Genomic DNA, 12678 nt, shown 5'->3' on the forward strand with positions numbered 1-12678 from the left:
GGGAATAATATGTGTGAGGGTACCCCAGGAGAGTTACAAATTTGTGTGGGTAGAATATATGTCCCACCGGGGTTAAAATTGAAAAAAGTTGTAAAAATTTTTGGGGGGGATTTAGTCATTTTTCCGGCCTTTATCAGACTTTCAGATAGGGGAAATGTCAGTGAGCGTTCCGATTTCAGTTCCATCGCGATTCGCCCAATGAGTCCATGATATTTAGTCGTTTTCAGCCAATTTTCTGGATTTTTGAAAATTTCACTTTTTTGTGAAAATATCCACTAAATGAGGGAATAATATGCGTGAGGGTACCCCAGGAGAGTTACAAATGTGTGTGGGTAGAATATATATCCCACCGGGGTTAAAATTGAAAAAAGTTGAAAATTTTTTGGGGGGGGATTTAGTCATTTTTCCGGCATTTATCAGACTTTCAGATAGGGGAAATGTCAGTGAGCGTTCCGATTCCAGTTCCAGAGCGATTCGCCCAATGAGTCCTTGATATTTAGTCGTTTTCGGCCAATTTTCTGGATTTTTGAAAATTTCCCTTTTTTGTGAAAATATCCACTAAATGAGGGAATAATATGTGTGAGGGTACCCCAGGAGAGTTCCAAATGTGTGTGGGTAGAGTATATATATCATCGGGGTTAAAATTGAAAAAAGTTGAAAAATTTTTTGGGGGGATTTAGTCATTTTTCCGGCATTTATCAGACTTTCAGATAGGGGAAATGTCAGTGAGCGTTCCGATTTCAGTTCCAGAGCGATTCGCCCAATGAGTCCTTGATATTTAGTTGTTTTCAGCCAATTTTCAGCATTTTTGAAAATTTCACTTTTTTGTGAAAATATCCTCTAAATGAGGGAATAATATGTGTGAGGGTACCCCAGGAGAGTTCCAAATGTGTGTGGGTAGAATACATATCCCACGGGGGTAAAATTGAAAAAAGTTGAAAAAATTTTTGGGGGGGATTTAGTCATTTTTCTGGCGTTTATCAGACTTTCAGATAGGGGAAATGTCAGTGAGCGTTCCGATTTCAGTTCCAGAGCGATTCGCCCAATGAGTCCTTGATATTTAGTTGTTTTCAGCCAATTTTCAGCATTTTTGAAAATTACACTTTTTTGTGAAAATATCCACTAAATGAGGGAATAATATGTGTGAGGGTACCCCAGGAGTGTTCCAAATGTGTGTGGGTAGAAAATATATCCCACGGGGGTAAAATTGAAAAAAGTTGAAAACATTTTTTTTTTTGGATTTAGTCATTTTTTCCGGCGTTTATCAGACTTTCAGATAGGGGAAATGTCAGTGAGCGTTCCGATTTCAGTTCCAGAGCGATTCGCCCAATGAGTCCTTGATATTTAGTCGTTTTCAGCCAATTTTCTGGATTTTTGAAAATTTCACTTTTTTGTGAAAATATCCACTAAATGAGGGAATAATATGCGTGAGGGTACCCCAGGAGAGTTCCAAATGTGTGTGGGTAGAATACATATCCCACGAAGGTAAAATTGAAAAAAGTTGAAAAAATTTTTGGGGGGAATTTAGTCATTTTTCTGGCGTTTATCAGACTTTCAGATAGGGGAAATGTCATTGAGCATTCCGATTTCAGTTCCAGAGCGATTCGCCAAATGAGTCCTTGATATTTATTCGTTTTCAGCCAATTTTCTGGATTTTTGAAAATTTCACTTTTTTGTGAAAATATCCACTAAATGAGAGAATAATATGTATGAGGGTACCCCAGGAGAGTTCCAAATGTGTGTGGGTAGAATATATATCCCACGGTGGTAAAATTGAAAAAAGTTGAAAAAATTTTTTGGGGCGATTTAGTCATTTTTCTGGCGTTTATCAGACTTTCAGATAGGGGAAATGTCAGTGAGCGTTCCGATTTCAGTTCCAGAGCGATTCGCCCAATGAGTCCTTGATATTTAGTTGTTTTCAGCCAATTTTCAGCATTTTTGAAAATTTCACTTTTTTGTGAAAATATCCACTAAATGAGGGAATAATATGTGTGAGGGTACCCCAGGAGTGTTCCAAATGTGTGTGGGTAGAATATATATCCCACGGGGGTAAAATTGAAAAAAGTTAAAAACATTTTTTTGGGGGATTTAGTCATTTTTTCCGGCATTTATCAGACTTTCAGATAGGGGAAATGTCAGTGAGCGTTCCGATTTCAGTTCCAGAGCGATTCGCCCAATTAGTCCTTGATTTTTAGTTGTTTTCAGCCAATTTTCAGAATTTTTGAAAATTTCACTTTTTTGTGAAAATATCCACTAAATGAGGGAATAATATGTGTGAGGGTACCCCAGGAAAGTTACAAATGTGTGTGGGTAGAATATATGTCCCACCGGGGTTAAAATTGAAAAAAGTTGAAAAATTTTTTGGGGGGGATTTAGTCATTTTTCCGGCATTTATCAGACTTTCAGATAGGGGAAATGTCAGTGAGCGTTCCGATTTCAGTTCCAGAGCGATTCGCCCAATGAGTCCTTGATATTTATTCGTTTTCAGCCAATTTTCTGGATTTTTGAAAATTTCACTTTTTTGTGAAAATATCCACTAAATGAGGGAATAATATGTGTGAGGGTACCCCAGGAGAGTTCCAAATCTGTGTGGGTAGAAAACATATCCCACGGGGGTAAAATTGAAAAAAGTTTCAAAAATTTTTTTGGGGGGGATTTAGTCATTTTTCTGGCGTTTATCAGACTTCCAGATAGGGGAAATGTCAGTGAGCGTTCCGATTTCAGTTCCAGAGCGATTCGCTAAATGAGTCCTTGATATTTATTTGTTTTCAGCCAATTTTCTGGATTTTTGAAAATTTCACTTTTTTGTGAAAATATCCACTAAATGAGGGAATAATATGTGTGAGGGTACCCCAGGAGAGTTCCAAATGTGTGAGGGTAGAATATATATCCCACGGTGGTAAAATTGAAAAAAGTTGAAAAAAATTTTTTTTTGGACTTAGTCATTTTCCCGGCGTTTATCAGACTTTCAGGTAGCGGAAATGTCAGTGAGCGTTCCGATTTCAGTTCCAGAGCGATTCGCCCAATGAGTCCTTGATATTTAGTTGTTTTCAGCCAATTTTCAGGATTTTTGAAAATTTCACTTTTTTGTGAAAATATCCACTAAATGAGGGAATAAAATGTGTGAGGGTACACCAGGAGAGTTCCAAATGTGTGTGGGTAGAATATATATCCCACAGGGTTAAAATTGAAAAAAGTTGAAAAATTTTTTTTTTTGAACTTAGTAATTTTTCCGGCGTTTATCAGATTTTCAGATGGGGGAAATGTCAGTGAGCGTTCCGATTTCAGTTCCAGAGCGATTCGCCAAAAAAGTCCTTGATATTTAGTCGTTTTCAGACAATTTTCTGGATTTTTGAAAATTTCACTTTTTTGTGAAATTATCCACTGAGGGAATAATATGTGTGAGGGTACCCCAGGAGAGTTCCAAATGTGTGTGGGTAGAATATAAATCCCACGGAGGTAAAATTAAAAAAAGTTGAAAACATTTTTTTTTGTATTTAGTCATTTTTCCGGCGTTTATCAGACTTTCAGATAGGGGAAATGTCAGTGAGCGTTCCGATTTAAGTTCCAGAGAGATTCGCCCAATGAGTCCTTGATATTTAGTCGTTTTCAGGCATTTTTTTGGATTTTTGAAAATTTCACTTTTTTGTGAAAATATCCACTAAATGAGGGAATAATATGTGTGAGGGTACCCCAGGAGAGTTCCAAATGTGTGTGGGTAGAATATATATCCCACAGGGTTAAAATTGAAAAAAGTTGAAAATTTTTTTTTTTTTCTACTTAGTCATTTTTCCGGCGTTTATCAGACTTTCAGATAGGGGAAATGTCAGTGAGTGTTCAGATTTCAGTTCCAGAGCGATTCGCCCAATGAGTCCTTGATATTCAGCCGTTTTCAGACAATTTTCTGGATTTTTGAAAATTTCACTTTTTTGTGAAATTATCCACTGAGGGAATAATATGTGTGAGGGTACACCAGGAGAGTTCCAAATGTGTGTGGGTAGAATATATATCCCACGGAGGTAAAATTAAAAAAAGTTGAAAACATTTTTTTTGTATTTAGTCATTTTTCCGGCGTTTATCAGACTTTCAGATAGGGGAAATGTCAGTGAGCGTTCCGATTTCAGTTCCAAAGCGATGCGCCAAATGAGTCCTTGATATTTCGTCGTTTTCAGGCAATTTTGTGAATTTTTGAAAATGTCACTTTTTTTGTGAAAATATCCACTAAATGAGGGAATAATATGTGTGAGGGTACCCCAGGAGAGTTCCAAATGTGTGTGGGTAGAATATATATCCCACGGGTGTAAAATTGAAAAAAGTTGAAAAAATTTTTTTGGGGGATTTAGTCATTTTTCTGGCGTTTATCAGACTTCCAGATAGGGGAAATGTCAGTGAGCGTTCCGATTTCAGTTCCAGAGCGATTTGCTAAATGAGTCCTTGATATTTATTCGTTTTCAGCCAATTTTCTGGATTTTTAAAAATTTCACTTTTTTGTGAAAATATCCACTAAATGAGGGAATAATATGTGTGAGGGTACCCCAGGAGAGTTCCAAATGTGTGTGGGTAGAATATAGATCCCACGGGGGTAAAATTGAAAAAAGTAAAAAAAATATTTTTTTTGGACTTAGTCATTTTTCCGGCGTTTATCAGACTTTCAGATAGGGGAAATGTCAGTGAGCATGCCGATTTCAGTTCCAGAGTGATTCGCCCAATGAGTCCTTGATATTTAGTCGTTTTCAGCCAATTTTCTGGATTTTTGAAAATGTCACTTTTTTGTGAAAATATCCACTAAATGATGAAATAATATGTGTGAGGGTACCCCAGGAGAGTTCCAAATGTGTGTGGGTAGAATATATATCCCACGGGGGTAAAATTGAAAAAAGTTGAAAACATTTTTTTTTGGATTTAGTCATTTTTCCGGCGTTTATCAGACTTTCAGATAGGGGAAATGTCAGTGAGCGTTCCGATTTCAGTTCCAAAGCGATGCGCCAAATGAGTCCTTGATATTTCGTCGTTTTCAGGCAATTTTGTGAATTTTTGAAAATGTCACTTTTTTTGTGAAAATATCCACTAAATGAGGGAATAATATGTGTGAGGGTACCCCAGGAGAGTTCCAAATGTGTGTGGGTAGAATATATATCCCTCCAGGGTAAAATTGAAAAAAGTTGAAAAAAATTTTTTTTTGGACTTGGTCATTTTTCCGGCGTTTATCAGACTTTCAGATAGGGGAAATGTCAGTGAGCGTTCCGATGTCAGTTCCAGAGCGATTCGCCGGATGGGTCCTTGATATTTCGTCGTTTTCAGGCAATTTTCTGAATTTTTGAAAATTTCACTTTTTTGTGAAAATATCCACTAAATGAGGGAATAATATGTGTGAGGGTACCCCAGGAGAGTTCCAAATGTGTGTGGGTAGAATATATATCCCACGGGGGTAAAATTGAAAAAAGTTGAAAAATTTTTTTTGGGTGGGATTTAGTCATTTTTCCGGCGTTTATCAGACTTTCAGATAGGGGAAATGTCAGTGAGTGTTCAGATTTCAGTTCCAGAGCGATTCGCCCAATGAGTACTTGATATTTCGTCGTTTTCAGCCATTTTTCTGGATTTTTGAAAATTTCACTTTTTTGTGAAAATATCCACTAAATGAGGGAATAATATGTGTGAGGGTACCCCAGGAGAGTTCCAAATGTGTGTGGGTAGAATATATATCCCACGGGTGTAAAATTGAAAAAAGTAAAAAAAATATTTTTTTTGGACTTAGTCATTTTTCCGGCGTTTATCAGACGTTCAGATAGGGGAAATGTCAGTGAGCGTTCCGATTTCAGTTCCAGAGCGATTCGCCCAATGAGTACTTGATATTTCGTCGTTTTCATGCAATTTTCTGAATTTTTGAAAATTTTACTTTTTTGTGAAAATATCCACTAAATGAGGGAATAATATGTGTGAGGGTACCCCAGGAGAGTTCCAAATGTGTGTGGGTAGAATATATATCCCTCCAGGGTAAAATTGAAAAAAGTTGAAAAATTTTTTTTTTGGACTTGGTCATTTTTCCGGTGTTTATCAGACTTTCAGATAGGGGAAATGTCAGTGAGCGTTCCGATGTCAGTTCCAGAGCGATTCGCCGGATGGGTCCTTGATATTTCGTCGTTTTCAGGCAATTTTCTGAATTTTTGAAAATTTCACTTTTTTGTGAAAATATCCACTAAATGAGGGAATAATATGTGTGAGGGTACCCCAGGAAAGTTCCAAATGTGTGTGGGTAGAATATATATCCCACGGGGGTAAAATTGAAAAAAGTTGAAAAATTTTTTTGGGTGGGATTTAGTCATTTTTCCGGCGTTTATCAGACTTTCAGATAGGGGAAATGTCAGTGAGCATGCAGATTTCAGTTCCAGAGCGATTCGCCCAATGAGTCCTTGATATTTAGTCGTTTTCAGCCAATTTTCTGGATTTTTGAAAATGTCACTTTTTTGTGAAAATATCCACTAAATGAGGGAATAATATGTGTGAGGGTACCCCAGGAGAGTTCCAAATGTGTGTGGGTAGAATATATATCCTACGGGGGTAAAATTGAAAAAAGTTGAAAATATTTTTTTTTGGATTTAGTCATTTTTCCGGCGTTTATCAGACTTTCAGATAGGGGAAATGTCAGTGAGCGTTCCGATTTCAGTTCCAAAGCGATGCGCCAAATGAGTCCTTGATATTTCGTCGTTTTCAGGCAATTTTGTGAATTTTTGAAAATGTCACTTTTTTTGTGAAAATATCCACTAAATGAGGGAATAATATGTGTGAGGGTACCCCAGGAGAGTTCCAAATGTGTGTGGGTAGAATATATATCCCTCCAGGGTAAAATTGAAAAAAGTTTAAAAATTTATTTTTTGGATTTAGTCATTTTTCCGGCGTTTATCAGACTTTCAGATAGGGGAAATGTCAGTGAGCGTTCCGATGTCAGTTCCAGAGCGATTCGCCGGATGGGTCCTTGATATTTCGTCGTTTTCAGGCAATTTTCTGAATTTTTGAAAATTTCACTTTTTTGTGAAAATATCCACTAAATGAGGGAATAATATGTGTGAGGGTACCCCAGGAGAGTTCCAAATGTGTGTGGGTAGAATATATATCCCACGGGGGTAAAATTGAAAAAAGTTGAAAAATTTTTTTTGGGTGGGATTTAGTCATTTTTCCGGCGTTTATCAGACTTTCAGATAGGGGAAATGTCAGTGAGTGTTCAGATTTCAGTTCCAGAGCGATTCGCCCAATGAGTCCTTGATATTTAGCCGTTTTCAGACAATTTTCTGGATTTTTGAAAATTTCACTTTTTTGTGAAAATATCCACTAAATGATGAAATAATATGTGTGAGGGTACCCCAGGAGAGTTCGAAATGTGTGTGGGTAGAATATAGATCCCACGGGGGTAAAATTGAAAAAAGTTGAAAAATTTTTTTTTTTGGATTTAGTGATTTTTCCAGTGGTTATCAGACTTTCAGATAGGGGAAATGTCAGTGAGCGATCCAATTTCAGTTCCAGAGTGATTCGCCCATTGAGTACTTGATATTTAGTCGTTTTCAGCCATTTTTCTGGATTTTTGAAAATTTCACTTTTTTGTGAAAATATCCACTAAATGAGGGAATAATATGTGTGAGGGTACCCCAGGAGAGTTCCAAATGTGTGTGGGTAGAATATATATCCCACGGGTGTAAAATTGAAAAAAGTAAAAAAAATATTTTTTTTGGACTTAGTCATTTTTCCGGCGTTTATCAGACGTTCAGATAGGGGAAATGTCAGTGAGCGTTCCGATTTCAGTTCCAGAGCGATTCGCCCAATGAGTACTTGATATTTCGTCTTTTTCATGCAATTTTCTGAATTTTTGAAAATTTTACTTTTTTGTGAAAATATCCACTAAATGAGAGAATAATATGTGTGAGGGTACCCCAGGAGAGTTCCAAATGTGTGTGGGTAGAATATATATCCCTCCAGGGTAAAATTGAAAAAAGTTGAAAAATTTTTTTTTTGGACTTGGTCATTTTTCCGGTGTTTATCAGACTTTCAGATAGGGGAAATGTCAGTGAGCGTTCCGATGTCAGTTCCAGAGCGATTCGCCGGATGGGTCCTTGATATTTCGTCGTTTTCAGGCAATTTTCTGAATTTTTGAAAATTTCACTTTTTTGTGAAAATATCCACTAAATGAGGGAATAATATGTGTGAGGGTACCCCAGGAAAGTTCCAAATGTGTGTGGGTAGAATATATATCCCACGGGGGTAAAATTGAAAAAAGTTGAAAAAATTTTTTTGGGTGGGATTTAGTCATTTTTCCAGTGGTTATCAGACTTTCAGATAGGGGAAATGTCAGTGAGCGATCCAATTTCAGTTCCAGAGTGATTCGCCCAATGAGTACTTGATATTTAGTCGTTTTCAGCCATTTTTCTGGATTTTTGAAAATTTCACTTTTTTGTGAAAATATCCACTAAATGAGGGAATAATATGTGTGAGGGTACCCCAGGAGAGTTCCAAATGTGTGTGGGTAGAATATATATCCCACGGGTGCAAAATTGAAAAAAGTAAAAAAAATATTTTTTTTGGACTTAGTCATTTTTCCGGCGTTTATCAGACGTTCAGATAGGGAAAATGTCAGTGAGCGTTCCGATTTCAGTTCCAGAGCGATTCGCCCAATGAGTACTTGATATTTCGTCGTTTTCAGGCAATTTTCTGAATTTTTGAAAATTTCACTTTTTTGTGAAAATATCCACTAAATGAGGGAATAATATGTGTGAGGGTACCACAGGAGAGTTCCAAATGTGTGTGGGTAGAATATATATCCCACGGGGGTAAAATTGAAAAAAGTTGAAAAAATTTTTTTGGGTGGGATTTAGTCATTTTTCCGGCGTTTATCAGACTTTCAGATAGGGGAAATGTCAGTGAGCATGCAGATTTCAGTTCCAGAGCGATTCGCCCAATGAGTCCTTGATATTTAGTCGTTTTCAGCCAATTTTCTGGATTTTTGAAAATGTCACTTTTTTGTGAAAATATCCACTAAATGAGGGAATAATATGTGTGAGGGTACCCCAGGAGAGTTCCAAATGTGTGTGGGTAGAATATATATCCTACGGGGGTAAAATTGAAAAAAGTTGAAAATATTTTTTTTTGGATTTAGTCATTTTTCCGGCGTTTATCAGTCTTTCAGATAGGGGAAATGTCAGTGAGCGTTCCGATTTCAGTTCCAAAGCGATGCGCCAAATGAGTCCTTGATATTTCGTCGTTTTCAGGCAATTTTGTGAATTTTTGAAAATGTCACTTTTTTTGTGAAAATATCCACTAAATGAGGGAATAATATGTGTGAGGGTACCCCAGGAGAGTTCCAAATGTGTGTGGGTAGAATATATATCCCTCCAGGGTAAAATTGAAAAAAGTTGAAAAATTTTTTTTTTGGACTTGGTCATTTTTCCGGTGTTTATCAGACTTTCAGATAGGGGAAATGTCAGTGAGCGTTCCGATGTCAGTTCCAGAGCGATTCGCCGGATGGGTCCTTGATATTTCGTCGTTTTCAGGCAATTTTCTGAATTTTTGAAAATTTCACTTTTTTGTGAAAATATCCACTAAATGAGGGAATAATATGTGTGAGGGTACCCCAGGAAAGTTCCAAATGTGTGTGGGTAGAATATATATCCCACGGGGGTAAAATTGAAAAAAGTTGAAAAATTTTTTTGGGTGGGATTTAGTCATTTTTCCGGCGTTTATCAGACTTTCAGATAGGGGAAATGTCAGTGAGCATGCAGATTTCAGTTCCAGAGCGATTCGCCCAATGAGTCCTTGATATTTAGTCGTTTTCAGCCAATTTTCTGGATTTTTGAAAATGTCACTTTTTTGTGAAAATATCCACTAAATGAGGGAATAATATGTGTGAGGGTACCCCAGGAGAGTTCCAAATGTGTGTGGGTAGAATATATATCCTACGGGGGTAAAATTGAAAAAAGTTGAAAATATTTTTTTTTGGATTTAGTCATTTTTCCGGCGTTTATCAGACTTTCAGATAGGGGAAATGTCAGTGAGCGTTCCGATTTCAGTTCCAAAGCGATGCGCCAAATGAGTCCTTGATATTTCGTCGTTTTCAGGCAATTTTGTGAATTTTTGAAAATGTCACTTTTTTTGTGAAAATATCCACTAAATGAGGGAATAATATGTGTGAGGGTACCCCAGGAGAGTTCCAAATGTGTGTGGGTAGAATATATATCCCTCCAGGGTAAAATTGAAAAAAGTTTAAAAATTTATTTTTTGGATTTAGTCATTTTTCCGGCGTTTATCAGACTTTCAGATAGGGGAAATGTCAGTGAGCGTTCCGATGTCAGTTCCAGAGCGATTCGCCGGATGGGTCCTTGATATTTCGTCGTTTTCAGGCAATTTTCTGAATTTTTGAAAATTTCACTTTTTTGTGAAAATATCCACTAAATGAGGGAATAATATGTGTGAGGGTACCCCAGGAGAGTTCCAAATGTGTGTGGGTAGAATATATATCCCACGGGGGTAAAATTGAAAAAAGTTGAAAAATTTTTTTTGGGTGGGATTTAGTCATTTTTCCGGCGTTTATCAGACTTTCAGATAGGGGAAATGTCAGTGAGTGTTCAGATTTCAGTTCCAGAGCGATTCGCCCAATGAGTCCTTGATATTTAGCCGTTTTCAGACAATTTTCTGGATTTTTGAAAATTTCACTTTTTTGTGAAAATATCCACTAAATGATGAAATAATATGTGTGAGGGTACCCCAGGAGAGTTCGAAATGTGTGTGGGTAGAATATAGATCCCACGGGGGTAAAATTGAAAAAAGTTGAAAAATTTTTTTTTTTGGATTTAGTGATTTTTCCAGTGGTTATCAGACTTTCAGATAGGGGAAATGTCAGTGAGCGATCCAATTTCAGTTCCAGAGTGATTCGCCCATTGAGTACTTGATATTTAGTCGTTTTCAGCCATTTTTCTGGATTTTTGAAAATTTCACTTTTTTGTGAAAATATCCACTAAATGAGGGAATAATATGTGTGAGGGTACCCCAGGAGAGTTCCAAATGTGTGTGGGTAGAATATATATCCCACGGGTGTAAAATTGAAAAAAGTAAAAAAAATATTTTTTTTGGACTTAGTCATTTTTCCGGCGTTTATCAGACGTTCAGATAGGGGAAATGTCAGTGAGCGTTCCGATTTCAGTTCCATTGCGATTCGCCCAATGAGTACTTGATATTTCGTCTTTTTCATGCAATTTTCTGAATTTTTGAAAATTTTACTTTTTTGTGAAAATATCCACTAAATGAGGGAATAATATGTGTGAGGGTACCCCAGGAGAGTTCCAAATGTGTGTGGGTAGAATATATATCCCTCCAGGGTAAAATTGAAAAAAGTTGAAAAATTTTTTTTTTGGACTTGGTCATTTTTCCGGTGTTTATCAGACTTTCAGATAGGGGAAATGTCAGTGAGCGTTCCGATGTCAGTTCCAGAGCGATTCGCCGGATGGGTCCTTGATATTTCGTCGTTTTCAGGCAATTTTCTGAATTTTTGAAAATTTCACTTTTTTGTGAAAATATCCACTAAATGAGGGAATAATATGTGTGAGGGTACCCCAGGAAAGTTCCAAATGTGTGTGGGTAGAATATATATCCCACGGGGGTAAAATTGAAAAAAGTTGAAAAAATTTTTTTGGGTGGGATTTAGTCATTTTTCCGGCGTTTATCAGACTTTCAGATAGGGGAAATGTCAGTGAGTGTTCAGATTTCAGTTCCAGAGCGATTCGCCCAATGAGTCCTTGATATTTAGCCGTTTTCAGACAATTTTCTGGATTTTTGAAAATTTCACTTTTTTGTGAAAATATCCACTAAATGATGAAATAATATGTGTGAGGGTACCCCAGGAGAGTTCCAAATGTATGTGGGTAGAATATAGATCCCACGGGGGTAAAATTGAAAAAAGTTGAAAAATTTTTTTTTGGGGATTTAGTGATTTTTCCAGTGGTTATCAGACTTTCAGATAGGGGAAATGTCAGTGAGCGATCCAATTTCAGTTCCAGAGTGATTCGCCCAATGAGTACTTGATATTTAGTCGTTTTCAGCCATTTTTCTGGATTTTTGAAAATTTCACTTTTTTGTGAAAATATCCACTAAATGAGGGAATAATATGTGTGAGGGTACCCCAGGAGAGTTCCAAATGTGTGTGGGTAGAATATATATCCCACGGGTGCAAAATTGAAAAAAGTAAAAAAAATATTTTTTTTGGACTTAGTCATTTTTCCGGCGTTTATCAGACGTTCAGATAGGGAAAATGTCAGTGAGCGTTCCGATTTCAGTTCCAGAGCGATTCGCCCAATGAGTACTTGATATTTCGTCGTTTTCAGGCAATTTTCTGAATTTTTGAAAATTTCACTTTTTTGTGAAAATATCCACTAAATGAGGGAATAATATGTGTGAGGGTACCACAGGAGAGTTCCAAATGTGTGTGGGTAGAATATATATCCCACGGGGGTAAAATTGAAAAAAGTTGAAAAAATTTTTTTGGGTGGGATTTAGTCATTTTTCCGGCGTTTATCAGACTTTCAGATAGGGGAAATGTCAGTGAGCATGCAGATTTCAGTTCCAGAGCGATTCGCCCAATGAGTCCTTGATATTTAGTCGTTTTCAGCCAATTTTCTGGATTTTTGAAAATGTCACTTTTTT

The sequence above is a fragment of the Phyllobates terribilis genome, unplaced genomic scaffold (assembly GCF_046119375.1).
Source record: "Phyllobates terribilis strain yellow unplaced genomic scaffold, ASM4611937v1 Scaffold_21__1_contigs__length_20361869, whole genome shotgun sequence".
In the NCBI taxonomy this organism is placed as follows: domain Eukaryota; kingdom Metazoa; phylum Chordata; class Amphibia; order Anura; family Dendrobatidae; genus Phyllobates; species Phyllobates terribilis.